General features: G+C 37.2%; 1 long non-coding RNA gene across 1 annotated transcript; it reads left to right on the forward strand.

Moving 5' to 3' along the window:
- The first annotated feature begins 1,891 nt into the window (after window positions 1-1,891).
- On the forward strand, window positions 1,892-6,724 carry LOC148782372 (uncharacterized). The gene is made up of 2 exons (XR_016054260.1): window positions 1,892-2,402; window positions 2,895-6,724. It is a non-coding gene; the product is annotated as an uncharacterized LOC148782372 (long non-coding RNA).
- Window positions 6,725-8,728: the final 2,004 nt, after the last annotated feature.

The raw sequence follows: 8,728 nt of genomic DNA on the forward strand, positions 1-8,728 counted from the left end.
GTTTAGTCCCATCCAAATACTTCGATAAAACCACTCAAATACTTAATACTGCTGATGAGAGTAGATTATTTATTAAATATAAATTATCAAGTGCCATGGTGTGCAATAATGGACACTGTTTCCCAACACCTTTTATTATAGTAAAGAATTTAAGTCAAGCAGTAATACTTGGCATTCCATTTCTAACATTACTTTACCTAATAACAATTAATAATACAGGTCTAGAAACATCTAGAGAAGGACAAACAATGAAGTTTGAATTTTTAGAAAAACCAAAGCTCAAAGAAATCAATAGAGTCAAAGATAAAATAGACAATAAAGAAAATTTTTTATGTTCCCTTAAATTAGAAATTAAATATAAACAAATAGAAACAGACTTGGAAAACCTGAAATAATAACAAAAATCAATAACCTTCGAACCCAGATAGAAACAGAAATATGCAGTGATTTTCCATATGCATTCTGGGAAAGAAAGAAACATATAGTAGGATTACCTTATGAAAAAGAATTTAAAGAAAATAAAATTCCTACAAAAGCTAGACCTGTACAAATGAATACAACCCTATTAGAATTTTGTAAAACAGAAATTGATGATCTACAAAGAAAAAACCTAATCAGGCTAAGTGCATCCCCTTGGAGCTGTGCTGTTTTTTATGTAAATAAAAATGCTGAAAAAGAAAGTGGGGTAGCAAGGTTAGTAATAAATTATAAACCTTTAAATAAAGTTTTATAATGGATTAGATATCCAATACCAAATAGAAAAGATTTATTAAACAGACTTGTTACTGCTACAATCTTTTCTAAATTCGATTTAAAATTATATATATATATATATATATATATATATATATATATATATATATATATATATATATATATATATATATATATATATATATATATATATATATATATATATATATATATGGGTTTGTTTAGAGTTAACAACCCCTCAAAATACAAAGGTTCAAGTTAAAAGTGGTTGTGATGGGTGTATTTATCAAAACAATAATTATTTTTTTATTAAAAAATTATTTAAATAGGTAACTTTACCATTAAACAAGTGCAAATTTAAAATTTTCACAAAAATACAATGATATTTTGGGAGTTAGTATCTTGAAACTTTATTTGTAGAGTGCCTTTGTTCTTAAGTTAAAATTTTAACTTTACCCTTTATGGAGATGACAAAAGTACCTTTTGTTTTGTAGTAATATTTACAAAATTGCCCCACAAAAATAACTTCTTTTAAAAAATAGACTACAAAATTAATAAATCCACCCTTCACAACTCTCTCTATCTTGAACCTTTGTAACTTAAAGGGTTATGAAGTTTAGATTATCCATATATATATATGAAAAGACTAGCTCACAGGAAAAAGCTCAACGACACAGATTGAATTTAGGCCGATCTGGAGATCACGGATGTCCGGTAGTGTTTGAATTTTAATTTTTTTTCTACAAATCCAAATAAATTGAAATTTTAGGCTTGTGTTATTCTCATCAAGTCGCACTTAATAAAAATAATAATTCTTAAAACAAATTGACCAAAATACCGCTTGAAACATTTTAGGGGTATTTTGGATAATTTATTTCATATAAAATATTTTTTTCATATTTTTCAAAGATTCATCTATTTTTTATATACACATGCTCCAAATTTCAAGTAATTTAAATTTATAAAAAAAAAATTAAAATTCAAATACTATTGAGATAATCAGATTGGCCTAAATTTGATTAGGACTGTTGATGTCTTTTTTTTTTGTTGTGAGCTAATTGGCTCCTTCTAACATCTTTTATATATATATATATATATATATATATATATATATATATATATATATATATATATATATATATATATATATATAGAACAGTAATGATCTTCTAGAACCCTACCAAACGTACAAGCATGGGACCCGACTCATCACGATTGATTACGATCCAAATCTCGAGGTGAGATTTGAATTGTAACTTAATATTTTGGGTTTTCTAAACCCCCATCCCTCTCTCTCTCTCATCTGCGTTAATCCCTTTCCCTCCCTCTCTCTGCTCTCGCCCCTCTCTCAGTACTTGAAACCCTAACTATATTTCCGGGTTCGAATCTCTGCAACTCAATGTTTGGAACCTTCTATGAAGTCCTCTGCTTTGCTTAATGGCTTCAAATCTCACATTAGTGGTGATGGAGAACTGTATAAACCGCTCTCATGATCTGTTTATCGAGTATTGGGGGAAGCCTTTTGGGTTTGAGTAATGGCGTGGAGGAGTGTAGAGAGAGAGAGAGCGTGGTACTATTTCTATCAGGTGTAGAGTGAAACTCATTCGTGAGATTTTTCTCTTGCATTTTTCATTCTACTGAAGAAGGCTCAATTGTGTGGGAACTTTCTTCTGTGGGTTCCTCTCAAGGTACAATATCTCTCTCTGTCTTTCTTTCCCCCTCCTCCGTCTCTTGGTTTCATTTTTGGAATTTTCTTTTCTTTCATGTTGAATCTGTGTGTGTGTGTGTTTCTCGCTGGGATTCATTTGTTGCTCTCATCGTGTCGTATGTAATCTCTCTCTCTCTCTCTCTCTCTTTCTCTAATCGAGGTTCATTTGTTGCTTTTTTGTGCCATTTGTAAATTCTCCCTCTCTCTATATTTGGGGTTCATGCTTTTTATGTTTTGTTTTTTTACGTGTGACTCTCTCTCTCACTCTATCTTTATAACATGGTATGGCCATTTTGTACCAGAAACAATATTTTCTCTCCGACTGTATTTTGTTATCTGGGATTGGCCATTGGTTAGTTTCCAACCTATTATAGTGGTAGATGGTTGTGTGATACAAGCTATTTGGCTTTACTGATTTTGCTTTTCTCAGATTACTTTGATTAAAACTTGCGTGTGTGCTTATGTTTGGAAGGTTCACTATCCGGTGATTTTGATTGGTTTCCACTCTCAAATGAGTTGGTGTTGGGAGAATAATTCGTAGAGTTTAACAGAGCCGAGTGATCGATTTACTTGTCCACATTTAATCACCAAATCATTGTGTAACTTAAGGGTTCATTATTTTTTAGCAAAGAGATTTTTAGCCATTATTTTATAATCAATTGTCCAACTCAGGACTCATCTGAATGATACGAATAGGGAGGTAGTTGATTTTGAGTGATACAAATAGCTTGTGGTTAGCTTTGATGAATTGCATATTAGTTAGTAAGTAAAAAGCTGAAACCAATTGCATTTTTTGTTATAGTTTGTGACTGTTACTTCATCTTCTTCATTAAGTTAGGTCTTGTGCTATGTATGGATGTGATATTAGATTTTTGAAAGCAATCCTGAGAAATTGGTGTATCATTTGCATACCATCTTTAGGTGTAGGAGTCTAGGAGAATATATTATGTGGTTTGCTCTATATGGATGAGTCTTTTTTCCGTCCTCTCTCATAGAAGGTTGTCTTTATTTTGACTAAAATGCTTGTTCATAGGCTGTAACTTATGTCATAATTATGTATTTTTTGTATGTGATTCAATGTCAATCTTGTACTAAAATCCGATTTTCTCGCTTTAGGTGTTTGTTTTTACTGGTTAACCATTTTTCATGATATTCTGTTGGTATTGCTGTGTCATTTACGCTTTGATCTGTATTACCATCTCTTTTTTTGGATGCCTTTGTTTGCTGGAATTGGTAGATCTAATGTTCTTTGATCTAGATCTAAGGTTCCTAAGGCATGAAAAACGCTTATAATTTTAGGTAGGGTCTACCTAAGCTTTTCTTGGGGATTGGATGAGATTTTCCTCAGTCTTCTAAGGTTTTTGAGATCTCCAAAGGTTGAATATTAAATTATGAGATTTTATCTGATTTTAGGGATTTTTCCAAATTTTTTTAAGAATTTTCTAAGGGTTTTTCCTATTTTTTGGTATTTTTTTAGCTATTTTTCTAATTTTTGGAATTTATGAGGGACTTATTGCTCTCTTTTTTGGTCTTCCATTTTTAGTTTATGGAGGGGGTATTTATAGAATTCTATGATAATTTTTCTTGATTTTTTTTGGATTTTTTTGGGAATTTTTTGGATTTATTTTGAAGCTTTATCCTTATTTAATTAAAGAAAAAGCCTTATTGCATCATGGTCTCATAGGGACTAAATTGTCATTTGTTAGATATTTCTATCTGTTAGTTTGATTCAGGTAATTCTTGGATTGTTGAAAATCTTTTGGGCTTTCGAAGCAATTATACTGGGTATAGGTTGCCTAAGGTTTATTAGGGTTTGTGTGGTCATTTAAGTTCAGAATCGAGGTTTTTAGGAGTTCCATTAGATGAACTTCTTGTTCGCCTTTGATTTTGATTCTTGGGGTCCACAGGTTCAGGCTTTTTGGTATAGGAACCTATGGTTGGTCTTTGTTTTCCTAAGGGCTTGCAAGCATGGCAATCAAGATTTGGTGGCGGCAGACGCATCATATCTAAGCCTCCATGAAATTCGTTCTTTTTTTTATAACATTTTAGAAGGTTTTGAAGATAAATTGAATTTTGAAACAAAAACAGAGTTTCGTGCTACGTTTTAACCAAAAAAATTAAGGTTTTTGAAAACTCACGAGACACATAGGGGAAAATTTGAAGATGGATGAGAAATTTTGAAAAACAAGTTTTGGTAAGCAGTTTGGCTCATGCTACCATGGATCCCTCTCTTCTTCTTCCCTTTTTCTTTTCGTCATAAGTTTGTCGAGCCTCTACTTGGGACTTTCAGGACAAGGAATCACTAAGTACTTAGCTCTTATGTTACCATTCAAGGAAGACTTTTTCTTGTTTTTCGGATCAAACTGGTGTCTTGGATAATATGGGATGTGCTTCAGAGTGCTCAGAATATCTTTGGACTTCCAATTTTGTTCTTCCACTACCACTCTATTAAGTTCAAATAGTTGAGTCTCTTCAAGTTTTACTTGGACTGATGCCTTCCATTGCTTTCTGATGCCATTCTATATTGAGAAGAGAAAAATTTCTAGAGATTGTGGATAAGAGATGAAAAGATAAAGAAGTTTTATGTTTCTATCGCCCCAGGGTCCCTTTCGAGTGTTCAGCCCGGTAGCCCTTTTTTTTTTTTTTTCGCTGCCTCTAGGGTCCCTTTCAAGTGTTCAGCCCAGTGGCTTTTTTTTCAACGCTCAAGATTCCTTTCGATTTTTCTTCTCGGCGGAATGTTTTTTTTTTCTTTTGAAGAAGATGAAAAAAGAGGAGGAGAAGAGTTGGCGACTTTTTTTTTTTCTCCTTGTGGCACTTCGTCCTAAAAAACAGATAAGAACTCGATCATCCTTCCTTCTTCCAAGTGGCAGGGAGGTCTTAATCGTGGTTATCCTTAGATTTTCCTTGCCCCTAGTTGGTATCATATTCTCTCTCGAGATGTGATGTTGCAGTCTCCTTACTTGGGGATTGGTTCAGTGAAGCTGCACTGCGATAGTGTAAAACCTACCCGTTTTGGGACAGTATGGGTGTAAACCCCTTTTGAGTGGTCCGATTGAGCCCAAATTTGGTCCTCGAGGGTTTTTAGATGTTTTGGATGCAATGGCGGTGGTCGGATACTATTCTAAAGCCGTTATAAGGTCTTTCCTTGGCACGATAACTTCTAACCGTGATTTTAAGAAGTTTGCCAGGATTCTAACAGTGGTTTTGGTGAGGTAGAGAAAAGAAAAAGGGCGAAAGCTGCAGTGAGGGGCTGCTGGGTGAACTTCTGCTAGTTTTTGGTGGTTTTCTGGCAAGTTGCAGAGGGAAGTTGCAGAGGGAAAGGATTTTCGGTAGTGGGAAGAATTTCTGGCAGGAACCCAAAGGGTTTGCAGAGAAGTGAATCATCACGGGGAAGGTGGACGATTGCGGGAAGACGAACGGTCCCATTGGGAATCGTGAAATAATAGGGGAGACGAAACGTCTTAGGCAAAAAATGAGGAATCACAGGAATCTAGGGGACGTGGAAAACAAAAGTCACTGAGAGGTGAACAGCCGCGGTGGCAAACACGACAGGTGCTGCCCTTGGTTATGCAGCCGGCGTTGGATTCTTAAAAGCACAGCTGACACAACCGGCGCAGGGAGTTAGAAGCACAACCGGCGCTAGCCTTCGATATCCACAGCCGGCACTGGCCTCAAATAGCGCTCATAAGTGCATGACCAGCATCATGGTGCGCATAGTGTTGCTTGCACATGGCAGTGAGTCGCATGTGGGAATCGTTACGCACGACGATAGGTTATATGCAGGGATGTTCATACATTGCAGTGACTTGGGCAGGTAAGGGTAGTGACCAATGGTAAGGTTTGGCTCATGATACCCGTTGGAAGCCAAGTCCTTTAGCACAACAGTAAAATCCATGTTGTTCCATGGAAGGGCATCCACTGTGAATAGGGTATGCTCTCCATCATAGGCCAATTCCTTGCCAGAGAAGTCTGCTTTGTATGTCTGATATACTCGTCAGATGAATTGAAGTTGACTTGGAGACCCTCGACAGATGAAGTTGACTCGAAAATGGTTAACATCTCCAAGTGGTTTGGCTTCTTTTTCATGAGGAAGGTGTTTCTTTAGTGGGTTTGCTTCTTCGTCATTAGAAGAGCACTTCTTTGGTGGGTTTTCTTCTTCTTCATGAGAAGAGCGTTTCTTTGGGCCTGTAACCGTCCTCTTATCCTCAGATGCAAGAGACTTGTAACTTCCCTAACAATGGGCTTTGATTGTAACTTGTAACTCCTTTTAATGCAATAAAAATATTTATATTTTGTTTTGAATTTCTTGTTTGCATCATCCTTCTGAGCTTTTTTACTTTTGCACCTTGAGTCTCTCTTTCTTGAGTTTGCATCACGGATAGTACTTCTTTAGGTATCGCCTATTGATAGGGGGACATCGTCTCTTCCCCATCAGGATGTGTCAGTATGTAGGCTCCATTTGGTGAGGCCTTTTTTACTATAAAGGGACCCTCCCACTTGGGCTCAAACTTCCCTTTACGCGTTCCATGTATGACAATCGGCCTCTTGACGACCAGAACTAGATCCCCACAAGCGAATGAACGAACCTTGACATACTTGTTAAAGGCTCTCTTCATTCTCCCTTTGTCGAGTTCGAGACTCTGCTATGCTTCTAACCTCTTTTCATCGAGTGCATCCAATTATTGATACCGAAGTTTGACCCTTTCATCTTCAGTTAGTCCTTGATGTATAGCGACTCGCAGTGAAGGGATTTGAATTTCGAGAGGTAAAACCGTTTGACTTCCTTAAACCAAAGAATAAGGAGTGGAATCAGTAGCATCGTGTGTAGTAGTACGATAGACCCATAGCGCTTCAGGCAGCTTCTCATGCCAATTCTTCCTTGTTTTTGATACTGACTTCCTTAAAAAATTGCATAGAGTCTTATTGAAAGCCTCAGCTAAGCCATTCGCCTGAGGGTGGTACATAGTTGAGTACTTCCACTTGAAACCAAACTGGTTAACAAGAAATTGAGGGCCATTATCAGAGATAATCCGGTCAGGCACCCCAAACCAGTATATAATGTGATGCCTCATGAAGTTGGCCACTGTAGCGCCCAAAGCTTTCTTTAGTTGGACAACTTCAGCCCATTTAGAGAAATAATCTGTTGCTGTTAGAATGAAGGCATGACCCATTGCAGAAGGAGGGTCAATAGGTCCTACAATGTCCATACCCCATTGGGAAAAGGGCCATGATGCCATTGTAGGGTGCAAAGGCTCTAGAGGCTGATGGACGAGACTCGAATGTATTTGGCATACCTGACATCTCTGGGCTTAGTTTAATGAGTCGGCTGTCATTGAAGGCCAATAATATCCCAATCTACGTATCCGGTCATAGAGCTTAGGGCCCGACTGATGCAACCCACATGTTCCTGGGTGAACTTCTTCCAAGACTTTATTTGCCTCTTGCATGTCTACACATCTGAGAAGAATGCCATCGAAAGAGTGTCTGAAGAGAACATCACCTGCAAGGATAGTGTACTTGGTGGACATACGTTGCATATTATTGCATTCAACACGATCTTCAGGAAGCCTCCCGTACTTTATGAAGTTAATAAGGGGCTCTCTCCAATCCTCGACCTGCTCAACCTTGGCACACATTGGGTCGAAGAACTATGGGTCTTGTTTTCGTACAATCGCTCCTTGGCTTTGTGTCATTTCTTGTTCCGCTTTGATAACCTCTTTGGCAGATAAGAGCGCTCCGAATGGATAAGGAGGGCACTCGGGGAAGAGATTTCTCTTATCATCTGCATCAACTTCAATTCTCAACTCGATGTGTCTCCATTCTGCAACCCAGACAGGTGTAGGTCCTGGAGAGGACAATTGAATTGTAGCTACCAGCTTCGTGAGTGCATCAGTCTGCAAGTTTAAGCTACTGAGGATGTGACTCAAGGATACTTCATCGAACTGAGCCATGTATGATTTTTGCCGTATCATGGTAGGGCTTGAGAGTGTCTTTTCTCACATCATAAATCTCTTTGAGCTGTCGAATGACTAACTCAGAGTCGCCATAGATTTTGAGTTGCATTAAGTCCAGGTCGAAAGCAATCTCCAACGCAATTATCAAGGCCTAATATTCTGCCTCATTATGGGAACTAACTTCGGTGAGGGAGAAGGATAGGGGAAGTATCCCGCCTTTCGGTGTCATGAAAACCACTCCAACACCGTCTCGATCAGATTGGAAGGCTCCATCAAAGTACATTTCCCATACGTCAACAAGTTCTGTACATAATACTTCTTCATCGAGAAAGTCACTAGATAAAGGATATTC

The sequence above is a fragment of the Amborella trichopoda genome, chromosome 4, assembly GCF_054954075.1.
Source record: "Amborella trichopoda isolate Santa Cruz 75 chromosome 4, AtrichopodaSantaCruz75HAP2 v2.0, whole genome shotgun sequence".
Taxonomy (NCBI): Eukaryota; Viridiplantae; Streptophyta; class Magnoliopsida; order Amborellales; family Amborellaceae; genus Amborella; species Amborella trichopoda.